This window comes from Pristiophorus japonicus, chromosome 4 (genome assembly GCF_044704955.1).
Source record: "Pristiophorus japonicus isolate sPriJap1 chromosome 4, sPriJap1.hap1, whole genome shotgun sequence".
Classification (NCBI taxonomy): Eukaryota; Metazoa; Chordata; class Chondrichthyes; family Pristiophoridae; genus Pristiophorus; species Pristiophorus japonicus.
The window spans coordinates 66,278,282-66,304,077 of record NC_091980.1 but is presented as its reverse complement, the minus strand read 5'-3'; the positions used below and the strand labels follow the sequence as shown (position 1 = coordinate 66,304,077).

General features: G+C 44.9%; 1 long non-coding RNA gene across 1 annotated transcript; it reads right to left on the bottom strand.

Annotated features, from left to right (window-relative positions):
• Positions 1-14,763: 14,763 nt before the first annotated feature.
• On the bottom strand, positions 14,764-18,492 carry LOC139262074 (uncharacterized). Its single transcript, XR_011592882.1, has 3 exons — positions 18,351-18,492; positions 17,323-17,417; positions 14,764-15,127 (listed from the first exon to the last, which is right to left on the bottom strand). It is a non-coding gene; the product is annotated as an uncharacterized lncRNA (long non-coding RNA).
• Between the last annotated feature and the right edge of the window lie 7,304 nt (positions 18,493-25,796).

Genomic DNA, 25,796 nt, shown 5'->3' with positions numbered 1-25,796 from the left:
ATGTATTGACGTGGATAGAGAACTGGTTGGCAGACAGGAAGCAGAGAGTAGACGGGTTCTTTTCAGAATGGCAGGCAGTGACTAGTGGGGTGCCGCAGGGCTCAGTGCTGGGACCCCAGCTATTTATAATATACATTAATGATTTAGATAAAGGAATTGAGTGTAATATCTCCAAGTTTGCAGATGACACTAAGCTGGGTGGTGGTGTGGGCTGTGAGGAGGATGCTAAGATGTTGCCGGGTGACTTGGACAGGTTAGGTGAGTGGGCAAATGCATGGCAGATGTAGTATAATGTGGATAAATGTGAGGCTATCCACTTTGGTGGCAAAAACAGGAAGGCAGAATATTATCTGAATAGCGGCAGATTAGGAAAAGGGGAGGTGCAACGAGACCTGGGTGTCATGGTACATCAGTCATGCAGGTACAGCTGGCAGTGAAGAAGGCAAATGGCATGTTAGCCTTCATAGCTAGTGGATTGAGTATAGGAGCAGGGAGCTCTTAATGCAGTTGTACAGGGCCTTGGTGAGGCCTCACCTGGAATATTGTGTTCAGTTTTGGTCTCCTAATCTGAGGAAGGATGTTCTTGCTGTTAGCGCGAATGTTCTCTGGAAGAATCACTCGTCACCCAGGGTCGTTTTCATACTTCAAAACGGTTTATTACGCCGGCGGGGAGATGAAGCCACTGGTTCATCCAGGCACCTCTCTCCACTGAACAAAGGATTTCATGGATATTTATATGTACCTCCCCGCCTTTGGATCTGATTGAGGTTGTGTCATATCTGTCCCACCATCCACAAACCATAAGCGTGACAGAGTTGTCCCTGTCGGAGCTTTCCAGCATCTTCCTTTTCTCTATCAATTAGGCGATTAATTGTTTTGGCATGTGTCTCGATTATTGAAATTCCATCTAGCTATATCTCCATGCCTTCCCTTCCTAGGTCGGCTTGGTCTTTCTGATTCTGCTCTGCCCGCTCTAGTAGTTCCCTCATCACCCCTTTAAGTTGTTCCACCTTTTCATTCAGCCCTTGTATATCCAGTGAATTTACTATGGAGGTTCCGGTATTAAAACTGGTCGCAGCATCATTAATTATTTCTCTCTTATTCCTATGCACTTGCTCTTGTCCTCGGAACCTACTGGCGCCCATGGCATCGGCAGCCTGCTGCATTACAACCTTACTTAATACACTATATATATTCCTTGCCTGTTCCGTACAATATTTCAGCATTCGTATGCCTGAGATATTGATCAGAACAGGCACAATTTCATGCTTAACATTATGCGTTAAAATAAGTTCTGTCCTTGCCCCAGTCCTTGGCTGCTGGGATACATATGCCATCAGTTAAATTAAACAAAGCCCCATAGTTCATGTAGTTATGTCTTTCCTGCGTGTGCTATATTTCTCGTAATCCGTCTGTATTATCCAGTGCTTGCGTGGGCCTTAAGGTTCCCAGTATCCTGAGTCTCCAGAGTCGAATTAGCCGCTGCGGTCCCATCTCAGTGAGCTTTTTATCTGCAAATTTTAAATAGATCTTGGTCGTCACCAGATGTTAGGTTCTGGTCTACTCATCTTTTATCCATGCATGTCGAGGTCACTCTGTGAAATCGGAGGTAAGGGTTAGGTTGGGTTTGTGGACTACACTTACCCACCGTGGGATACATTGGCTCTATTGCCATAGGTGATGGTGCTATGGCTGCGCACTGCACTATCCGTCTGGTCCCGTTTAAAAAAAAATCTCTTCCAGCTTAATTATCTTAGCTTTTAACTCTTGAATTTGTTTTGTTTGAGTATCTATTTCTTTATTTGTATCAGGCAAGTATTATTACATAGGCTAGTTCTATTTTATTTTTATTCTGACTATCCCACCATTTCCTCTATCTGTCTGGTGAGTCTTTATTCTATTAAGAAATCCAAATTAATAATGTCCAGTATAAAACAGCTGTCAATGGGAAGGGTTAACTCCTTTACAGGTTTGTAAGAAGGCCTGATGTCATTACGTGACTTCGCGTAATCAACCAAAATTTTTTCCAAGTCTTTGTGCCTTCAAAACTTGCTTAGAAATTAGGATTCCGTTAAAACAGCAGAAATCATTAGTAAAGCCGTCATAATAAGAACCTTCTCAACAGGAAAGACAGCATTTTAGATTAAACTCCAATTTTTTCTAAACTTCTAATTCAAGTACTTGCCAAAGATTTTTTTTAATTGATTTAAAATGAAACCACACATTTTTAATGGCTATTTTGTTTACTGAAATCCATTTTCACACAAGCTGTATACATTCCAACATTTCGTTTTCTTTTTACGGTCCCGTTCACTGGGCAAATCCTGTGTTTTGTTTCTCTCTCGGCACAAAATCTAAACTTCCGTGCCAGTTCCATTTTCTATAAGAATTTTAAAATTCAGTAAGGTTCTCTAATTCCCAGGTTTTTGTTCTTTCTGTGCTGAGTTCGCATTGTTTAGATCTTTTCTGCTCGTTATTTTCAAAACCCTCCTGCTTGTTTAGACTGTTCGGGACTTTTCTTGATAAACAACGTCCATTTTGGAAATCTTTTCAAAGGGCAGTGAAACTTTCTCGTAATTTAAAATCATTATCAATGGAGAGAGTCTTTTACCTCTTCCAATTTTTTTTTCCTTTTCCCAATTAAACCAATATCTTTTTCACAGCCAATATCAACTAGTATTTAGTAAGTTATGTCTTTTTCCATCGCAAACACTTTATTTTCCAGCACCTATTTAGTCTTTTTTTTCATTCAGATCTCCTTTCTTCAAATTAGGTTTTGTATTTTACACAGAGGGCTTGTGTCTCTGTAAATTTGTTAATTTAAAATCATCAGACAATTGAAAACACTTTTTCTTTCAAATTCGTTCAATTTGTTTTCTTTCAAGTTTGCGTCGTTATCTTTTTTTCCGTCTTTTCCATAACTACAACAGAGTCTAGCACGTAGGCTTTGAAAGCTGCTTTTCGTTATCTCAAATGTTCCAGTTTCAAGGCTGTTACAATGTCCTTTATTCTAAACTGCTAAAGCTTGCCATTTTAACATTTTATTATTTTTTTCAAAGTCCCTTTTACACTTTCGCAGATAGCTCACCACTCACTCAGGAGTTTGACCTGATCCCTGAAGGTATTTCTAGATTGTTTCCAAACCTTTTAGTTTTATTTTTCTTTTTTTTTAAAGAGATCAGATTTAATTTTTTTAGTTTGAATCTATCTCAGTATTGTGCTGTGCCTTCTCTTAATATCTCAAAATCCCAATTCAAATTTTGTACTGCTAATCTTTTATTTAAAACTCTTTTTACTGAGCTAGAAGCTTTTGCGTCAAGGTTTTACACAAAGGAAAATGGGAGCGTACTTCCCCAACCCGCAGCCTCGAGAGACCCACGCAGGCTTTTTTAAAAGGCATTACAACTTCCCTTCTCCATTCTTTATCTCATTCCTAGACTAAATTTACATCTTTCAACCCAATGTAATCAATGATTGTGTGTCTTCTTTCGACAAGTAAGTGAGCGTGTCAAATAATTATTTTTTTTAAAACCACCAGGACCATGTATTGTTTATCTTTTGCTCAACAAACCTATCCTTTGTGCATTTCCTAGCTCCGTAATTTATCATCCAAATGAATACGCACCTGCGTTTCTAACTTAAAATGTAATTCAATTCTAGGTTCACACTTTCTTAAAACTTCCTACATACAGGACAACACTGCAAAGGATTAAAAAAACTTTCACTCTGTTTGAAAAAGTGGGTGGAGCTAAAACAAACAGACAGCTCCACCGCTTTTCCAAACAGGCTTTCAGACACGTGAAACATTCATTCCGCAGTCAAAAATCACACAAGCACTCTCACTCAAAGACAGACATTCACAAAAGTCTCTCTTCATTCCATAAAGCTTATTGTTTGGCCGGCTCTATTTTTGGATCCATACATCACTTAAGATAGTCACTATCAGGTTTTTAAAAATAAATTAATACATGATGATAGATTAATACATGATTGATTTACTTTCTCTGTTAATTTTACGTGGGCTCGAAGAATCAGAACCCAGGCCTTTTCTGTTACTTTCTTTTGTTTTTCCGCCAGGTGGCGGGTAAGGGACCTTTCTTGCCCCCAATCGAGTTTTGTTGTTAGATTGGCCATATTGGGTATGATTAGCTCGTTAGGAATCTTACTCTCAGAGGTCCGCTTTTACCCAGCGCGACTTGTAGTAGACTGTCTCTAGCTACTGTCGGGTCACAAGTTTGCTATTACACAAACTTATACAATTCTTAAAGCGCGTTTAAGCAATTCCCGCAGTGCCCTATGCCTCCTTAATGACTACCTACCACCGTTTTTCCTATTGGTCCGACCCTTCTCACAGATTGGATATTGCATCGGCCGCTGGACATAACCTGGTCCCTTCCCCCCAGGATCTACTGCCAATTCCCTTACTGGGTCCGGGAGGTGTCGCTCGGTCTCACGATTCTATGGTCTTGGGGGGGGGGGGTTCTCTACACCTACTTGATCCTGGCCGTCACGTGGGACTAAGTCCTCTTAATTCAGGCTCAGGCTAGGTGTGTGAGATAATGGACCATCCATCTGTGTCGATCAACTTGTGCGTTCACCTCCAGCACCACGCTATGTTTTTTTACTCGGACTGATACTCACCTGGATTCTCCAGGGGTGTCCCAACGGCCTCCGCAATATCCTGCCGACTACGCCATTGTTAGCGCAAATGTTCTCTGGAAGAATCACTCATCATCCTGGGTCGGTTCCATACTTCAAAACGGTTTATTTCGCCGGTGGGGAGATGAAGCCACTGGTTCATCCAGGCACCCCTCGCCACTGAACAAAGGATTTCATGGATATTTATATGTTTTACAACAGTTTACTACAGTTACATCAGCCCATTTCAGCTGAATATATCCAATCATATTGATTATAGATTACATATAGATTCAATTAGACCAATAGAATTGGTCTCTAAACATCAGGTGGCTGCGTGATCGCCTCATGTGTTACTAAGGGTTACTCATGGTCTTGTGACGTTGTCCAGGCCCCCCTTAGCTTACTGTCCTTGGGTGCTGTCTTTGTGTAGTTTCCTTATCTCAATCCTGTTACAAGAGTACAGTTGTTCTATCCTTCTATTGGGACATCTTGTCTGGGGCCTGGAAGCCTGTTGATTAAACACATCTGCTGAGCCTGTCTTTTCTGTGTATTCCTGTGTGAGGAACAGCAGTTATCAGTAACTAGGAATGTATCAATTCTGCTAGCTGTACTCCCTTAGTGCTTTGCTGAATTACTGGCAGCCATCTTCATACATATCCTGCCGCCATTTTACACACACATGTTTAACTCTAACATTACACACATATTTAATTCTAACATTATGCCACAGGTGCCTTTGCTCTATGGAAATGCTCTTCAACATTGCTATTAAAGGAGTGCAGCGAAGGTTCACCAGTCTGATTCCCAGGATGGCTGGACTGACATATGAGGAGAGACTGGTTCGACTGGGCCTGTATTTATTGGAGTTTAGAAGAATGAGAGGGGATCTCATAGAAACATATAAAATTCTGACGTGACGGGACAGGCTAGATGCAGGAAGAATGTTCCCGATGTTGGGGAAGTCCAGAACCAGGGGTCACAGACTAAGAACATAAGAACATAAGAATTAGAAACAGGAGTAGGCCATCTAGCCCCTCGAGCCTGCTCCGCCATTCAATAAGATCATGGCTAATCTGGCCGTGGACTCAGCTCCACCTACCCGCCCGCTCCCCGTAACCCTTAATTCCCTTATTGGTTAAAAATCTATCTATCTGTGACTTGAATACATTCAATGAGCTAGCCTCAACTGCTTCCTTGGGCAGAGAATTCCACAGATTCACAACCCTCTGGGAGAAGAAATTCCTTCTCAACGCGGTTTTAAATTGGCTCCCCCGTATTTTGAGGCTGTGCCCCCTAGTTCTAGTCTCCCCGACCAGTGGAAACAACCTCTCTGCCTCTATCTTGTCTATCCCTTTCATTATTTTAAATGTTTCTATAAGATCACCCCTCATCCTTCTGAACTCCAACGAGTAAAGACCCAGTCTACTCAATCTATCATCATAAGGTAACCCCCTCATCTCCGGAATCAGCCTAGTGAATCGTCTCTGTACCCCCTCCAAAGCCAGTATATCCTTCCATAAGTAAGGTGACCAAAACTGCACGCAGTACTCCAGGTGCGGCCTTACCAATACCCTATACAGTTGCAGCAGGACCTCCCTGCTTTTGTACTCCATCCCTCTCGCAATGAAGGCCAACATTCCATTCGCCTTCCTGATTACCTGCTGCACCTGCAAACTAACTTTTTGGGATTCATGCACAAGGACCCCCAGGTCCCTCTGCACCGCAGCATGTTGTAATTTCTCCCCATTCAAATAATATTCCCTTTTACTGTTTTTTTCCCCAAGGTGGATGACCTCACCATTTCTGACATTGTATTCCATCTGCCAAACCTTCACCCATTCGCTTAACCTATCCAAATCTCTTTGCAGCCTCTCTGTGTCCTCTACACAACCCGCTTTCTCACTAATCTTAGTGTCATCTGCAAATTTTGTTGCACTACACTCTGTCCCCTCTTCCAGGTCATCTATGGATATTGTAAACAGTTGTGGTCCCAGCACCGATCCCTGTGGCACATCACTAACAACCGATTTCCAACTCGAAAAGGCTCCATTTATCCCGACTCTCTGCTTTCTGTTTGCCAGCCAATTCTCTATCCATGCTAATACATTTCCTCTGACTCCGCGTACCTCTATCTTCTGCAGTAACCTTTTGTGTGTCACCTTAACGAATGCCTTTTGGAAATCTAAATACACCACATCCATCGGCACACCTCTATCCACCATGCTCGTTATATCCTCAAAGAATTCTAGTAAATTAGTTAAACATGATTTCCCCTTCATGAATCCATGCTGTGTCTGCTTGATTGCACTATTCCTATCTAGATGTCCCGCTATTTCTTCCTTAATGATAGTTTCAAGCATTTTCCCCACTACAGATGTTAAACTAACTGGCCTATAGTTACCTGCCTTTTGTCTGCCCCCTTTTTTAAACAGAGGCGTTATATTAGCTGCTTTCCAATCCGCTGGTATCTCCCCAGAGTCCAGAGAATTTTGGTAGATTATAACGAATGCATCTGCTATAACTTCCGCCATCTCTTTTAATACCCTGGGATGCATTTCATCAGGACCAGGGGACTTGTCTACCTTGAGTCCCATTAGCCTGTCCAGCACTACCCCCCTAGTGATAGTGATTGTCTCAAGGTCCTCCTTTCCCACATTCCCGTGACCAGCAATTTTTGGCATTGTTTTTGTGTCTTCCACTGTGAAGACCGAAGCAAAATAATTGTTTAAGGTCTCAGCCATTTCCACATTTCCCATTATTAAATCCCCCTTCTCATCTTCTAAGGAACCAACATTTACTTTCGTCACTCTTTTCCGTTTTATAGATCTGTAAAAGCTTTTATGTTTTGCGCAAGTTTACCTTTGAAATTTATCTTTCCTTTCTTTATTGCTTTTTTAGTCGTTCTTTGCTGTTGTTTAAAATTTTCCCAATTTTCTAGTTTCCCACTAACCTTGGCCACCTTATACGCATTGGTCTTTGATTTGATACTCTCCTTTATTTCCTTGGTTATCCACGGCTGGTTATCCCTTCTCTTACCGCCCTTCTTTTTCACTGGACTATATTTTTGTTGCGCACTATGAAAGATCTCCTTAAAAGTCCTCCACTGTTCCTCAATTGTGCCACCGTTTAGTCCTTGTTTCCAGTCTACTTTAGCCAACTCTGCCCTCATCCCACTGTAGTCCCCTTTGTTTAAGCATAGTACGCTCGTTTCTGACACAACATCCTCACCCTCAATCTGTATTACAAATTCAACCATACTGTGATCACTCATTCCGAGAGGATCTTTTACTAGGAGTCGTTTATTTTTCCTGTCTCATTACACAGGACCAGATCTAAGATAGCTTGCTCCCGTGTAGGTTCTGTTACATACTGTTCTAAGAAACAATCCCGTATGCATTCTATGAATTTCTTCTCCAGGCTAACCCGTGCGATTTGAGTTGACCAATCGATATGTAGGTTAAAATCCCCCATGACTACTGCTGTTCCTTTTTCACATGCCTCCATTATTCCCTTGATTATTGCCCGCCCCACCGTGAAGTTATTATTTGGGGGCCTATAAACTACGCCCACCAGTGACTTTTTCCCGTTACTATCTCTAATCTCCACCCACAATGATTCAACATTTTGTTCATTCGAGCCAATATCGTCTCTCACAACTGCCCTGATATCATCCTTTATTAACAGAGCTACCCCACCTCCTTTCCCTTCTTGTCTATCTTTCCGAATCGTCAGATACCCCTGTATGTTTAATTCCAAGTCTTGGCCACCCTGCAACCATGTTTCTGTAATGGCCACCAAATCATACCCATTTGTAATGATTTGTGCCATCAACTCATTTACTTTATTTCGAATGCTGCGTGCATTTAGGTAGAGTGTTTTAATCCTAAGAATAAGGGGTAAGCCATTTAGGACTGAGATGAGGAGAAACCTCTTCACTCAGAGAGTTGTTAACTTGTGGAATTCTCTACCGCAGATAGTTGTTGATGCCAGTTCATTAGATATATTCAAGAGGGAGTTAGATATGGCCCTGATGGCTAAAGGGATCAAGGGGTATGGAGAGAAAGCAAGAAAGGGGTACTGAGGTGAATGATCAGCCATGATCTTATTAAATGGTGGTGCAGGCTCGAAGGGCCGAATGGCCTACTCCTGCACCTATTTTCTATGTTTCTATGTTTCAAGCCCGCCGTTTCTCAGAGACTAGATACTATCCATGAACATGGAGGTTATTATTACTTTTGGCTATATTTTTTTTGTTGCTCTCATCCTTGAAGATTTGTCTTTCTGGGAAACAAGATATAATGCACCAAATATATAGCTTTCCAAAGAAGTTAACAAAGAATTTCTACGAGAGAGTGATCTTGATGAAGAAGTGACCATCCTTAGGTCATTTCTTGCAATAGAAATCCATTGCGATGCTTTGGTTATTTTTCATACCTGGTTACAAATTGTCTGTACACAGCCAGTTCCATTATATTTTCTATCACTTCTCAATGTCAAGCTTCTTATTTTTTGGCACCATAGTCTGAGCTCCATGTATGATTGAATACATTGTGGAGTGTTTCCTTACATTCTCCCACAATAATAGTGCTACATTTCAGGGCTATCTGAAAACTGTTAGGAGTGTCAACAACCTACCCAGAATCATCTTTATGCCTGCCACAGATAGAGGCCAAAAATATACAAATGTGCTCGGTAACTAAATCACTTCATAAGTGTTATGTATGCAACCCTATGTAACCAGCATTCTACCGCCATCAGAGGACGTATCTGTTGGAGTCCCAAGGGATTCCAGCATCCCTTGGGAGCACTGTATATAAGCAGGTCTGCCATGCTGTACTGACACTCTGGAGTTAGAATAAAGAGACTAAGGTCACACTTACTCACGTCTACAGTATTCAATCACATTACTTTATTCTGGACTTAACAACTGGCGACAAGATAACGAACCATCACATGAAAATGCAGAGAACTGTTGGTATCCTGAAGAAATTCTCAGAAGGGGATGATTGGGAGGCCTTCGTGGAGCGACTCGACCAATACTTCGTGGCCAATGAGCTGGAAGAGAGTGTGAACACTGCCAAACGAAGGGCGATACTCCTCACCGTCTGCGGGACAACAACCTATGGCCTCATGAAGAATCTCCTTGCTCCGGTGAAACCAACAATCAAATCATATGAAGAACTGTGTATGCTCGTCCGGGAGCACTTAAATCCGAAGGAGAGCATTCTGATGGCAAGGTATCAATTTTATACATGTCAACGGTCTGAAGGCCAGGAAGTGGTGAGCTACGTCGCCGAACTAAGGCGCCTTGCAGGACATTGCGAATTTGATGGATTCCTTGAGCAAATGCTAAGAGATTTTTTTGTGCTTGGCATTGGCCATGAGGCTATCCTTTGCAAGTATTGACTGTTGAATCACTGAACCTGAGCAAAGCCATAACGATAGCCCAGGCATTTATGTCCACCAGTGATAACACCAAACAAATTTTGCAGCATAAAGATGTTTCGGCAAGTACTGTACACAAAGTAACGTCGTTTTCAGGCAGGATTGCATATGGCAGAACGTACATGCCGGCAGATGCATGACCTCAGATGACTCAGAGTCCACCATCAAGTGTTAATGCGAGGCAGTTAATACCTTGTTGGCGCTGCGGAGGTGATCATCGAGCCCATCACTGCCGCTTCAAACACTATGCGTGCAAAGGCTGTGGAACAATGGGACACCTCCAGCGAATGTGCAGATGAGCTGCAAACCCTGCAAACCACCACGTTGCAGAGGAAGACCGATCCATGGTGGATCAAACTGAACTAGAGACTCAAACCGAGGAGGCAGAAGTGTACGGGGTACACACTTCACCATGAAATGTCCACCGATCATTTTAAAAGTTGAACTGAACGGAATTCCAGTATTCATGGAATTGGACACGGGTGTGAGTCAGTCCATCATGAGCAAAAAGGCCTTCGACAGGCTATAGTGCAACAAGGCACACAGGCCCAAGCTGAGCCCCATTCACACCAAGCTGAGAACTTACACTAAAGAACTGATTCCTGAATTGGCAGCGCAGCAGTAAAAGTCTCTTATAATGGAGCAGTGCATGAACTACCAGGATAGTACCAGGAGATGGCCCCACACTGTTCAGCAGAAGCTGGCTGGGAAAAATCCGCTGGAACTGGGATGACATCCGAGCGCTTTCGTCCGTCGACGACGCTCCATGTGCTCAGGTTCTGAGCAAGTTTCTGTCGTTGTTTGAGCCAGGCATCGGAAGTTTCTCGGGGGAAAAGGTGCAGATCCACTTGATTCCCAGTACACGACCACAAGGCACGGGCAGTGCCGTATATGATGCGAGAGAAAGTGGAGATTGAGCTAGACAGGCTGCAATGAGAGGGCATCATCGAGTGGAGTTCAATGAGTGGGCCAGTCCGATTGTTCCGGTTCTCAAGGATGATGGCACGGTCAGAATTTGTGGGGACTATAAAGTAATGATTAACCATTTTTCGCTGCAGGACCAGTACCCGTTACCCAAGGCAGATGACCTATTTGCGATGCTGGCCGGAGGAAAGACGTTCACCAAGTGGACCTGACCTCGCCTACATGACGCAGGAGCTGGAGGAATCTTCGAAAGGCTTCACCTGCATCAACATGCACAAAGGTCTGTTCATCTACAATAGATGCCCGTTTGGGATTCGATCAGCCGCGGCTATTTTTCAAAGGAACATGGAGAGCCTGCTAAAGTCGGCTCCACGCACCGTGATTTTCCAGGATGACATACTGGTCACAGGTCGGGACACCATCGAACACTTGCAGAACCTGGAAGAGGTTCTAAATCGGCTAGATCGCATGGGACTCAGGTTGAAAAGCTCGAAGTGTGTTTTCCTGGAGTCAGAGGTCGAGTTCTTAGGGCGAAGAATCGCGGCAGACGGCATCAGACCCACCGACACCAAGACGGAGGCCATCAAGAACGCGCCGAGACCACAGAACGTGACAGAGCTGCGGTCGTTCCTGGGACTCCTGAATTATTTTGGTAATTTCCTACCCGGATTAAGCACCTTGCTAGAACCTCTACACATGTTGCTATGCCAGGGAGATGACTGGGTATGGGAGAAATCACAAGAAACAGCTTTTGAGAAAGTCTGAAATCTGTTATGTTCCAACAAACTGCTTGTCCTGCATGATCCTTGTAAACGTTTAGTGCTAGCTTGCGATGCGTCTTCGTACGGGGTCGGTTGTGTGTTTCAACAAGCAAATGAATCGGGGACATTGCAACTGGTTGGCTTATGCGTCCAGGAGCTTGTCCAAGGCCGAAAGGGCCTACAGTATGATTGAAAAAGAAGCTCTGGCATGCGTTTACGGGGTTAAAAAAAAATGCATCAATATCTGTTTGGGCTTAAGTTCGAGTTAGAAACTGACTATAAGCCGCTCATATCGCTATTCTCAGAGAGCTAAGGTATCAATACCAATGCCTCTGCTCGCATCCAAAGATGGGTGCTCATGCTGTCTGCATATAACTATGTAATGCGCCACAGGCCAGACACAGAGAACTGCGCTGACCTCCCCAGTCGGCTACCATTGCCCACCACCGGGGTGGAAATGGTACAGCCTGCAGACTTGCTCTTGGTGATGGATGCATTTGAAAACAAAAAGTCACTTGTTACGGCCCGCCAGATCAGGACCTGGACCAGCCAGGATCCTTTACTGTCCCTTGTAAAAAACTGAGTCCTCCATGGGAGCTCGTTCAGCGTCCCAGCGGAGATGCACGAAGAGATCAAGCCATTCCAGCGGTGTAAAGATGAAATGTCCATACAGGTGGACTGTCTTTTGTGGGGTAATCGTGTGGTTTTGCCCAAGAAAGGCAGGGAAACATTCATACACGACCTGTACAGTAACCACCCAGGCATAGTAATGATGAAAGCTATAGCCAGATCTCATGTGTGGTGGCCCGGCATCGACTCAGATTTGGAGTCTTGTGTGCAACAATGCAACACTTGCTCTCAACTGAGCAATGCACCCAGGGAGGCACCGCTAAATCTGTGGTCATGGCCCTCCAAACCGTGGTCTAGGATCCACGTTGACTTCGCTGGCCCGCTTCTAGGCAAAATGTTCTTGGTTGTTGTGGATGCTTATTCAAAGTGGATTGAGTGTGTAATAATGTCTGTAAGCATGTCCACTGCCACCATCGAAAACCTACGAGCCATGTTTGCCACGCACGGCCTGCCTGATGTCCTTGTCAGCGACAACGGGCCGTGCTTCACCAGCGCTGAATTCAAGGAATTCATGACCGGCAATGGGATCAAGCATGTCACATTGGCCCCATTCAAGCCCGCATCTAATGGCTAGACAGAACAGGCAGTCCAAACCATCAAGCAAAGCTTGAAATACGTGTCGGAAAGCTCCCTGCAGACCCGCCTGTCCCGAGTCATAGAAACATAGAAAATAGGTGCAGGAGTAGGCCATTCGGCCCTTCGAGCTTGCACCGCCATTCAATGAGTTCATGGCTGAACATGCAACTTCAGTACCCCATTCCTGCTTTCTCGCCATACCCCTTGATCCCCCTAGTAGTAAGGACTTCATCTAACTCCTTCTTGAATATATTTAGTGAATTGGCCTCAACAACTTTCTGTGGTAGAGAATTCCACAGGTTCACCACTCTCTGGGTGAAGAAGTTTCTCCTCATCTCGGTCCTAAATGGCTTACCCCTTATCCTTAGACTGTGACCCCTGGTTCTGGACTTCCTCAACATTGGGAACATTCTTCCTGCTCAGCTACCGCACCAGACCTCACTCTCTCAGCAGGGTTCCCCCAGCCGAGCTGCTCATGAAAAGGGCGCTCAAAACAAGGCTCTCTCCCCTCCGTCCTGATCTCCATATCACATCGAGGACAGGCAGCATCAACAAAGCATGTACCATGATCGCGCAAATTTGTCACACGATATTGAAGTCAATGTATTTGTACTCAACTATGGACATGGTCCCAAATGGCTTGCTGGCACTGTCATAGCCAAAGAAGGGAGTAGGGTGTTTCAGATCAAACTCTCAAATGGACTAACTTGCAGAAAGCATTTGGACTAACCCAAACTGCGATTCAGAGACAGCCATGAGCAACCTGAAGAGGACACCACCAACTTCGACCCTCCAACACACACGCAAGTGGCAACCGACATCACGGTTGACCACGAAGCTAACTCATCATCCCCGGCAACCCAGCAAGACCAACTGTGCAGCAGCCCAGCGAAGACCCAAACTACTCACCTGCACCTGCATTTGTACCGAGACGATCGACTAGAGAGCGAAAAGTCCCAGATCGTCTCACCCTATAAATAAGTGTACTATTGACTTTGGGAGGGGGTAATGTTATGTATGCAACTCTATGTAACCAGCATTCTACCATCACCAGAGGACGTATCTGTTGGAGTCCCAAGAGATCCCAGCATTCCGTGGGAGCACTGTATCTAAGTAGGCTTCCCATGCTGTACTGGCACTCTGGAGTTAGAATAAAGAGCTAAGGTCACACTTACTCACGTCTACAGTATTCAATCACATTACTTTATTATGGACTTAACAATGAGGTTTTGTGCATTCTCTATCTTCTAAAGGAGGGGTTGACTTGCTGATTAAAGCATGATTCTCTCAAAATGATGCTCAATCAGCTGTGAATGCATTCCGAGGAGGCTTACAAACATAAGGTTATAAAATTATAACGTATAGTCATGTTTTCTTGAGGGGGTCCTGTCCTGAGCACATGCAACAAAATGTAAGTTTACACCTATTACATGAATAAGAGAACTAATTGAAGATAATTATTCTCAATTTTTATGGTGCTACACAAACAAACAAACTTTCAAAATGTGCAAATCTATTTTTTTTTAATCGATTGGCACAAGCCACTGATGAGTCCATGGTATATTTTCTACCCCTAATTTTACGCTGCATTAATTTTTACCTCTTAAAATAAAAAGTGTTCATTGGAGCAAAATTTCCTCCATCAATTGATTTCAGTTTTCTATCTGTGGAGAACAAATGACTGATGCACGTTACAGGAGCTGAAGATTGAGCTAAATACAGAGCAGATCACATAGACAGGGATATCTAACCTCAACATGCAACGAACAGAGCAGAAGAACCTTAGGCTGTACATTACTATTTTGGATGCAGTAGAGGAGGCAGGTATGTGAACAGAGGAAACACATCCAAGAGTAAATTGTCCCAGAAGTAGCTTTCTGATCTTGTTGAGTGGTTTCTTTTTTTGCCTTCGGTGGTTTTGAAACAGACTTTTCTCAAACAGAATTGCAGGTAGATCTGTAGGACAGTCTAGTAGTAGTAATGCTTTCTTGGTGAAGATGACAACTGCGCTCAACTTTTATGTCATTGATTGTTCTAGGTGCTTGTTGGTCATTTGTAAGCATCATCCAGGTCAGAGATCTATTAGTCAATCAATCAATCAAGTAGCTGCTCCAGAACCCCATTATACTGACAGAAATTGAGATTGCTTTCTGCAACAGAAACATCACGTCAATCATGTAATTCCGGGGGCATATCTCTTACCTGTGATTCAGGCATAAGACTTTCATTGTTGTACAATTTTACCTTCACAGGAGCCCTGAGGCAGATCCTAATCTGTGCAAAAACCTAAGCCCCAATTTTAACTTGGAATGGGATTCAGGGGGGTGGCAGGATGTGCGCTAACCCCTCTGGCCTCAGCAGTGTCAGCTACGGGCAATTTGGACTCCCAGTCCTCATCTCTCGGCTTGTCAGCTGCCCAGCGAAACGAGCAAGGAGTTGAGTTGGTGGATGGGCGTGTAACTTCTGGCGGAATGGAGTCACCAGCCGGCTCCAAAGGGAAGCTCGTCAGCAAGAAGGTCAGTCACGGGTCGGGGTTTCCGGAAGGGTCCAGTGAGTGGGTAGCATGGGACAGGAGAGGCCAAAATGTTTCTTGTGAGGTCTAGAGGATCATCCACCTGCTCCTAGTCCCTCAAGTAAAGTAAAACAACTTATCTTACTAGCCTCTTGTGGTGTTGTATCCTCTCCCTGCAACCTGCCGGGAAAGCCACACGGCTTCTCCACTTAGGTCATGGTTAAATTTACAGTCGGGGTAGGATGATGTAATTGGATATTTAAAGAAGCACCTTGCCGGCTTCAGGCGGGTAGTTTTGTTGCCTGTTGAGAAGAGCAGGTTAAAGTTAAAGGTTTTGGGATCCAGGCAGGACTTCGGCTGGTAAGTCACCCGGCCGATTTTAACTGCCTACCAGCCGAGCGGGTAGGGTTAGAATCACTCCTCCAGGCTCATGTTGCCTCTTGCTTGTCTGCTACGTATATGAGAACCATTAGATCAATTGCAGGATCACTGTTAGGGGAATTTTAACTCTGACCGGCGGGAAAGGAGTGGGGGAGCAGTTAACATGCAGCGGCTCCATTTCCCGCTCCGTTCCCAATGATATCCCATTTTAATGCTGCTCATTTTGGTGGTGGATGAGGCTCATTAACAAATGCAAATCGGGTTCCCATGATGTGCATGGGACCCCGGTGTCACTTTAAGCCGCTCTTGAATGACGAACCTTCTGGAGCTGCCCCGCCGGCTAAAGCTCTCGGGAAGCCAGTGGGGCCTCTGATGGTGAGTTTAAAAGAACCTTTCCATAGGGGAGCCAGGAGGAGCAGGCCTGTCCTCCTGGCTCCACAAAGGAAGTCTGGGCCTCTGCCGCCCCGGGCTCCTCCTGCTCCCCAGACGTGAGATCCTCATAATCGGGGTCAGTATTTGCTTTGTGGGGGCTCAGTACAAAGGTTTGGCTTGGGGACATGACATTTTACTAGACAATGATCCTAAATACTATGAGAAATTTGAAGAGCTGCCAGTATATCTTCTTAGGTGGTCCCTCAGATCAAGGATAAGTCGCTTCCACACCAAAAAGGGATGAGTTCAATGAGTTCACAGGTGTTTCGGTGAAGGACCTAATATTCCAGATCTCAAACTGCATATTGAAGGGTGGAAGATGCCTGTGCGTGGATTTTTTTAACGTGTGGTGGCCACTGCACATCAGCCACCACATGGGCTTGACAAAGCTAGGTCTTGGTCCAGTGGCAAGGATTCACCAAGACGACTGGAGACCCCCAGCTCAACTGCACAGACCTAGTGCTCACACATACCGCAGTGTGGGCTGGCACGTGCTGCCCCTGGGCCCTCGTCTCTTCTGAGCCCTGAGCTCACTCCTCTCCTGGGCCCCAATCACGTCCCTCTACAATCTCTCGCCACTCCTTTGCCCGACCTCGCTGCTCCTGCTGTACCTCCCCACGCTTCAATCACCGACCTGGATTATGGTGACGTCCAATCCAGTCGCCCTATTCACGGCCGTCGCCCTCCCGGACAGGCTCGCGCTGCACCCTGTAGTGGTACGCTCCTTTTATGGCCCAAACCTGCTGCTGGTGGTTTCTCGCAGGTCAGGGCCGCCATGCTGCCACGCTACCCGTATATATTGTTTATTCCTATCACCTAATTTTATTTCAATGAATAAAATAAGTTAGCCACGTTATGTGGTAAATAGAAATTGAAACAGAAAAAGGAGTATCATACATGTCAACCATTCACATTGAACATCAGCATCGTGGCTTAATGTCCCCTTATCTGAGTTTGTGAAAAACAGTGAGGTTTTAAACTTATCAAACTTCATATAGACCTTCTTATGAGCCACCGTACCTTAGTTGTAATGGCTCTGCTTCACGTTCCTTGACTTGCTCCCAGCTCTTATCTGCTGCTGCTGCTTTGCTTTGTGAATCGAACTCTGCTTGGCACTGTGAGTGCAAATTAAATGTGAAAGATTTGCAATATCAGGAATTTTCACCTATAGCATGCAGCAGATTTCAATTCCTGGAGAAAAACTGTAGCATTAGGCAGGAGCTGAGGGGCAAACTAGTGCAGTGTGCCTTAATAAACACTCCACATCACCTGCACACTGGCAATGATGGGCTCCATGGTGTGCGCAGAGCTGTCGACAATGCAGAAGGCGGACTCCTCCACGCTCCTCACCACTTCTGACAGCCTGTCCGGCACCCTTGCCACTGCCCTCAACATCTGGGAATGCATGGCCTCCACCCTTCTTTCATAAACCCCAACATTGAAGGGCTGGCCCCCGGAGAGATGGCACCTGAGGTTCCCTCTGCCCGTCACCATGCTGTGGCCCGCTAGGCCTCGGTGCAACAACACCTCTGCTATGGCTACTAGATCTGACCGCGTACTCCCAGTATCTGAGCTGACGTGTGTGACTGTAGGAAGCAGTGATGCGGTGCTGACAGCAGTGTCCCCCTCTTAATTGCCTCATCTTATATGGTGCCAACAGATGGACTGGGCTCCAGGTTCTCATCCAGGCTCCAGCTCCCAATATCCTCCAGGGTGTCAGGATCACCATGGCTGTCACTGCCCTCTTGGCTGTCCTCCAGGCCTCACCTCTCAGTCTCAACCTCATCCTCTCCCTGGCCTCGGCTGCCACTGCCCTCAAGGCTGTCGTCCTGCCTTGCCCTTCCACTCGCACTAGTCCTATGATCCTTGCTTTGGCTCTCACTCGGCCTCTCATCTGCAAGCATAAATGGCACAAGGGCGGCAGTGATAGGGGGCGGGGTAGGGAATTGATTCATGGAGGCTGCAACTTACACACTTTCAGAAGGAAAGGCACAGTAGGCGCTGGCGCTTTCAGGGAGAGATAGTATTAAAGGAGGGCCTTCACTTACCCATGCTGCCCACAGGGGGATCGGTGATACCGGAGGCCACAGGGAAGGCAGCATGTCTGCCCACTAGCGTCTGGACCCTCTCTTCTAAAGGTGTAAGGATATGAAGCTGAGCCTTCCCATCACCAGTCCTCCTTTGCTCCATTCGGTTGTGCGCAACCTTGGCCTGCAAAACAAAGAATGGTTCCCGAGTGACAGTGTCATGAGGCCTCAGAAATGAGTGCACGTGTGTGTCCCTGACATGCAGCTGTAACTGTGACATGAAAGGGAGCCTCCATTGCGAGAACACACATATATATATATGTAGAGGTCTCAACAATGAAATGCTGCTTCAGTGACTATATAGTGAAGGTGGGAAATGAGAGAAGGATGAAGGAGAGGCTCGCAGATGGAAGGTTGGCAGTTGGTGGAACAGGTACTCACTTTCATCAATCGAATGATGTTGTTCATCCTTAAGAAGGCCAGGGACCAGCTGGCTCGTTAAGAGCAAATCACCAGAAGGTGAATTCCCTGGTCCAAAGGCTGCTCCCCACTCCCCACCCACACCATTGCAAACTGCCGATTCCCGCTGGCCGCCACTAAAAAAAAATTGCTGAATTTCGCTCAAATGGCGGTCGCAACCATTGCGCCGGTAATGGCAGCCAAAGAGCAATAGGTGCACCCCGTTTCGGGTGGACATGAATTGCTACCCTATTTTATCTTTGTTGCAATTAACATATGGTGCTGTGTCATATAAATCCCATGCTCAGCCAGACATTTAAATGAATGCAAAGAATTGACATGCTCTGCAGTGCCAGTTTTTATGGATTACTTGTGTAGAATTAACAATTCTGGTAGGATTTATGAATGGAATGTATTTTTAATTAGAATCATTAGGTGGATGCAGTGAGTGTGGTGTATGACATTGAGAAATGCTTCAGGAAACTCACAGGAGTAGTGACCCATGACACGAGTTTCAAGCTACCACTGCTAGTCATAGAATCTGTGCCGATTGTAAAAGAGCTACCCAGCCTAATCCCACCTTCCAGCACTAGGTCCGTAACCCTGTAGATTCTGGCTCTTTAAGTGCACATCCAAGTACTTTTTAAATGTGATGAGGGTTTCTGCCTCTACCACCCTTTCAGGCAGTGAGTTCCGGACTCCCACTGCCCTCTGGGTGAAGAAACGTTTCCTCTTCTCCCCTCCAATCCTTCTACCAACTACTTTAAATCTATGCCCTCTGGTTATTGATCCCTCTGCTAAGGGAAATAGGTCCTTCCTAACCACTCTACCTCATAATATTATACAACTCAATTAAATCTCCCCTCAGCCTCCTCTGTTCCAAGGAAAACAATCCCAGCCTATCCAATTTTTCCTCATAGCTAAAGTTTTCCAATCCTGGTAATATCCTCATAAATCTCCTCTGCACCTGCACCTGCAATCACATCCTTCCTGTAATGTGGTGACCAGAACCGCATGCAGTACTCCAGCTGTGGCCTAACTCGTGTGGTATACATTTCTAGCATAACCTCCCTGCCCCTGTATTCTATGCCTTGGTTAATAAGGGAAAGCATTCCCGTATGCCTTATCGACCTGTCCTGCCTTTAAGGATCTGTGGACATATACTCCAAGATCCCTCTGTTGCTCCACACCTCTCAGTATCCTCCCATTTATTGTGTATTCCCTTGCCTTGTTGCCCCTCCGACAATGCATAACCTCACACTTTTCTGGATTGAATTCCATTTGCCACTTTTCTACCCAACTGACCAGTTCGTCGCTATCTTCCTGCAGTCTAGAGCTTTGCTCCTCAATGTCAACCACAAGGCCAATTTTTGTATCATCTGCAAATTTCTATATCATGCCCCCTGCATTTAAGTCTAAATCATTAATATATACGACAAAAAGCAAGGGACTGAGCCCTGTGGAACCCCACTGGAAACAGCCTTCCAATCGCAAATACACCCATCAACCATTACCCTTTGCTTCCTGCCACTGAACCAATTTTGGTCCAATGTGCCATCCTCCCTTGGATCCCATGTGTTTTTACTCTTTTGATCAGCCTAACATGTGGGACTTTATCAAAAGCCTTGCTAAACTCCATGTAAATTACATCAAACACGCTCCCCTCATCGACTTCCTCAAAGATCTCAAGTTACTCAGACACGACCTTCCCTTAACAAACCCATGCTGACTGACCTTCGAAACATAGAAACATAGAAAATAGTTGCAGGAGTAGGCCATTCGGCCCTTCGAGCCTGCACCGCCATTCAATAAGATCATGGCTGATCATTCCCTCAGTACCCCTTTCCTGCTTTCTCTCCATACCCCTTGATCTATTTAGACGTAAGGGCCATATCTAACTCCCTCTTGAATATATCCAATGAACTGGCATCAACAACTCTCTGCGGCAGGGAATTCCACAGGTTAACAACTCTCTGAGTGAAGAAGTTTCTCCTCATCTCAGTCCTAAATGGCCTACCCCTTATCCTAAGACTATGTCCCCTGGTTCTGGACTTCCCCAACATCGGGAACATTCTTCCCGCATCTAACCTGTCCAGTCTCGTCAGAATCTTATACGTTTCTATGAGATCCCCTCTCATCCTTCTAAACTCCAATGAATAAAGGCCCAGTTGATCCAGTCTCTCCTCATATGTCGGTCCAGCCATCCTTGGAATCAGTCTGGTGAACCTTCGCTGCACTCCCTCAATGGCAAGAACATCCTTCCTCAGATTAGGAGACCAAAACTGAACACAATATTCCAGGTGAGGCCTCATCAAGGCCCTGTACAACTGCAGTAAGACCCCCCTGCTCCTATACTCAAATCCCCTAGCTATGAAGGCCAACATACCATTTGCCTTCTTCACCGCCTGCTGTACCTGCATGCCAACTTTAATGACTGATGAACCATGACACCCAGGTCTCGGTTGCACCTCCCCTTTTCCTAATCTGTTGCGATTCAGATAATATTCTGCCTTCGTGTTTTTGTCCCCAAAATGGATAACCTCATTTATCCACATTATACTGCATCTGCCATGCATTTGCCTACTCACCTAACCTGTCCAAGTCACTATGCAGCCTCTTAGCGTCCTCCTCACAGCTCACACCACCACCCAGTTTAGTGTCATCTGCAAACTTGGAGATATTACACTCAATTCCTTCATCTAAATCATTAATGTATATTGTAAAGAGCAGGGCTCCCAGCACTGAGCCCTGCGGCACTCCACTAGTTACTGCCTGCCATTCTGAAAAGGACCCGTTTATCCCGACTCTCTGCTTCCTGTCTGCCAACCAGTTCTCTATCCACGTCAGTACATTACGCCCAATACCATGTGCTTTGATTTTGCACACCAATCTCTTGTGCGGGACTTTGTCAAAAGCCTTTTGAAAGTCCAAATACACCACATCCACTGGTTCTCCCTTGTCCACTCTGCTAGTTACATCCTCAAAGAATTCCAGAAGATTCGTCAAGTATGATTTCCCTTTCATAAATCCATGCTGACTTGGACCGATCCTGTCACTTTTTCCAAATGCGCTGCTATTTCATCCTTAATGATTGATTCCAACATTTTCCGCACTACTGATGTCAGGCTAACCGGTCTATAATTACCAGTTTTCTCTCTCCCTCCTTTTTTTAAAAATGGTGTTACATTAGCTACCCTCCAGTCCATAGGAACTGATCCAGAGTCAATAGACTGTTGGAAAATGATCACCAATGCATCCACTATTTCAAGGGCCACTTCCTTAAGTACTCTGAGATGCAGACTATCAGGCCCCAGGGATTTATCGACCTTCAATTTCCCTAACACAATTTTCCGTCTAATAAGGATCTCCTTCAGTTCCTCCTTCTCACTAGACCCACTATCCCCGAGTATATTCGGAAGGTTATTTGTGTTTTCCTTCGTGAAGACAGAACCAAAATATTTGTTCAATTGGTTTGCCATTTCTTTGTTCCCCATTATAAATTCACCTGAATCTGACTGCAAGGGACCTACGTTTGTCTTCACTAATCTTTTTCTCTTCACATATTTATAGAAGCATTTGCAGTCAGTTTTTAATGTTCTCTGCAAGCTTCCTCTCATACTCTATTTTCCCCTTTTTAATTAAATCCTTAGTCCTCCTCTGTTGAATTCTAAATTTCTCCCAGTCCTCAGGTTTGTTGCTTTTTCTAGCCAATTTATATGCCTCTTCCTTGGTTTTAACCCTATCCTTAATTTCCCTTGTTAGCCACAGTTGAGCCACCTTCCCCATTTTATTTTTACTCCAGACAGGGATGTACAATTGCTGAAGTTCATCCATGTGATCTTTAAATGTTTGCCATTGCTTATCCACCATTAACCCTTTAAGTGTCCTTTGCCAGTCTATTCTAGCCAATTCACGCTTCATATCGTGGAAGTTACCTTTCCTTAAGTTCAGGACCCTAGTTTCTGAATTAACTGTGTCACTCTCCATCTTAATAAAGAATTCTACCATATTATGGTCACTCTTCCCCAAGGGGCCTGGCACAACAAGATTGCTAATTAGTCCCTTCTCATTACACATCACCCAGTCTAGGATGGCCAGCTCTCTAGTTGGTTACTCGACATATTGGTCGAGAAAACCATCTCTAATACACTCCAGGAAATCCTCCTCCACCGCATTGCTACCAGTTTGGTTAGCCCAATCAATATGTAGATTAAAGTCGCCCATGATAACTGCTGTACCTTTATTGCACACATCCCTTATTTCTTGTTTGATGCTGTCCCCAACCTCACTACTACTGTTTGTTGGTCTATACACAACTCCCACTAGCATTTTCTACCCTTTGGTATTCCGCAGCTCCACCCATACCGATTCCACATCATCCAGGCTAATGTCCGTCCTTACTATTGCATTAATTTCCTCTTTAACCAGCAACGCCGCCCCATCTCCTTTTCCTCTCTGTCTATCCTTCCTAAATGTTGAATACCCTTGGATGTTGAGTTCCCAGCCTTGGTCACCCTGAAGCCATGTCTCCGTGATGCCAATTACATCGTATCCGTTAACTGCTATCTGCGCAGTTAATTCTTGATTAATCTGTGTCTTTCTAAATAAATGTTTAAACTGTTGGTCAGAATTGATTCCAGTAATTTGCCCACCACCAAGGTTAAACTAACTGGCTTGTAATTGCTCGGTGTATCCCTTCCTCCCTTTTTAAACAATGGTACAATGTTAGCAATTCTCCAATCCTTTGAAACCACTCCTGTAGCCAGGGAGGATTGGAAAATGATGGTCAGAGCCTCTACAGTTTCCTCCCTTGCTTCTTTTAATAGCCTTGGAAATATTTCATCGTGTACTGGCGATTTAGCTACTTTCAAGAATGCTAAACCCCTTAATACTTCCTCTCTTGCTATGTTTATTCCATCCTATATTTCACTATATTCATCCTGAATTCAACGTTGGCATTGTCCCCCTCTTTTGTGAAGACAGCTGCAAATTTAGTACGTTACCCACGTACTCCGCCTCCATACATAGATCACCATTTTGGTCCCTAATAAACCCTACTCTTTCCTTAGTTATCCTTTTGCTATTTATGCAATTGTAAAACATCTTTGTGTTTTCTTTGATTCTACTTGCCAGTATTTCTTCATGCCCGTTTTTTGCTTTCCTAATTTCCTTCTTAATTTCATCCCTGCACTTTCTATATTCTTCTAGGCTTTCTGCAGTATTGAGCTCACGATATCTGATGTGGGCTTCCATTTTTTGCCTTATCTTATCTGTATGCACCTTGTCATCCAGGGGGCTCAAAATTTGGCAGTTGTACCCTTTTGCTTTTGGGAACCTGTTTACCCTAAACTCCATGTACCTCTGTCTTGAATGCCTCCCATTGCTCTGGCACTGATTTATCTTCAAATAACTGTTTCCAGTCCACTTTTGCTAAATCACTTCTCGAGTAAAATTGGCCAACCCCCAATTTAGAACCCTTACTCCTGTTTTTTTCTTTGTCCTTATCCATAATTATGCTAAAACTAACTGAATTATGATCACTACCACAAAAATGCTCTCCCGCTGATACTCCTTCCACCTGCCCAGCTTCATTCCCTAACACTAAATCCAGAGCTGCACCTCCCCTCCCCCGCCCCCACCTCTCGTTGGGCTTTAAATATTGGCTAAAAGAGTTCTCCAGAATACAATTTAGGAATTCTGTGCCCTCTGTACCTTTTACACTGATAGTATCCCAGTTAATATTAGGATAATTGAAATCCCCCACTATTACTGCCCTATTGTTTTTGCATTTGTCAGAAATTTGCCTAAAATTTGCTCTTCTATCTCCCTCGGACTGTTTGGGGGTCTATAGTACACTCCCAGCTGTGTGATTGGCCTTTTTTTGTTCTTTAGTTCAACCCATATGGCCTTGTTTGTTGATCCATCTAACATATCATCCCTCCTCACAGCTGTAATTGTTTCTTTAATCAATACTGCGACCCCCCCACTCCTTTTTTATCCCTCTTTCTATCCCGTCTGAAAGCCCTGTAACCAGGAATGTTGTGCTGCCATTCCTGCCCTTCTTTCAGTCATGTCTCAGTAAAGGCTATATCATAATCCCATGTGTTATCTGTGCCTTTATCTCATCTGCCTTATTTCCGAGACTCCTTGCATTAAGGTATTTACCATTTACCCTTGCCAAACTGTTTTGTTGTCTATTTTCTCGTCTTTGTTTCCTCTACCTTCCAAACATGCTTACTAATTTTCTGCCTTCCATTTCCAACTTGGCTTCTCTCCCTCTGACAATGCTCTCAGGTTCCCAGCCCCTGCCAAGCTAGTTTAAATCCTCCCTAACAAACCCCCCCCCCGAAGATATTGGTCCCGACTCTGTTAAGGTACAACCCGTCTTGCTTGTACAGGTCCCATCTCCCACAGAAATGGTTCCAATGCCTCAGGAATCTAAAGCCCTCCCTCCTACACCATCTCTCCAGCCATGTATTCCTCTGCTCTATCCTCCTATTTCTGTATTCACTAGCATGGGGCACCGGGAGTAATCCGGAGATTTACCTTTTGGGTCCTGCTTTTTAAGCTCTCTCCTTGCTCCCTAAAATCTGCCACAGGATTTCATTCCTCTTCCAATGTCATTGGTACCGATGTGGCTGTTCACCCTCCCCTCTCAGAATGCCCTGCAGCCACTCGGTGACATTCTTGACCCTGGCACCAGGGAGGCAACGTACTGTCCTGGAGTCACGTCTGCGGCTGCAGAAACGCCTGTCTGCTCCCCTAACTATCGAATCCCCTACCACCATTGCTTTTCCGCTCTTCTTCCTCCCTCCCCCCCCGTGCAGATGACCTACCCGTGGTGCCGTGGACTTGGCTCTTGCTGCACTCCCCAGAAGAACCATCACCTCCCACCAGTACTCAGAACAGAATACTGGTTGGAGAGCGAGATGCACTCAGGGGACTCCTGCACTACCTGCCTGGTCCTCCTCTTCTGTCTGGCGGTCACCCATTCCCTCGCTGCCTACA